At 48.8% G+C, this 377-nt stretch overlaps 1 protein-coding gene across 1 annotated transcript in view; it reads right to left on the bottom strand.

Moving 5' to 3' along the window:
• Nucleotides 1–377, bottom strand: part of MXRA7 (matrix remodeling associated 7) — a gene marked incomplete at its 5' end in the record, with an annotated part of 22531 nt that overhangs the window by 20726 nt on the left and 1428 nt on the right. The window lies entirely within an intron of this gene.

Here is a 377-nt window from a genome sequence, read left to right as displayed (position 1 = left end):
CACCACTGGCTACTGCCCACAGACCTTGTTTCCTCAAGACATACCTGCCCACACACACCATGGTGGCATGGCTGATCTCTGGGGCACAGACAGGAGCAGCTATTAAACAGCACTTTTGTTTGGTTTTGGGTTGATTTTTATTTATTTATTTATTTGGGTAAATGCAAAGCAATTTGTGGAGTTTTGGGGGTTGCCTCCTACAAGCTACAACAAGCTTTATCAAGCCCAGATTCCTTCTGCTTGCAGTACACACAGCAGAGAGTCATGCAAATGGCAAGCAGGGAGGGAGAGGAGTGTTCCAGCTCTGGAGATAGGACAAGGACACATGGCAATGCCCCCGTGTACATGCACAGCACCCTGGCTGCAAACCCCTGCAA

This window comes from Antrostomus carolinensis, unplaced genomic scaffold (genome assembly GCF_000700745.2).
Source record: "Antrostomus carolinensis isolate BGI_N321 unplaced genomic scaffold, ASM70074v2 scaffold21932, whole genome shotgun sequence".
Classification (NCBI taxonomy): domain Eukaryota; kingdom Metazoa; phylum Chordata; class Aves; order Caprimulgiformes; family Caprimulgidae; genus Antrostomus; species Antrostomus carolinensis.
The sequence above is the reverse complement of the archived record's forward strand: the minus strand, read 5'-3'. Positions and strand labels throughout refer to the sequence as shown.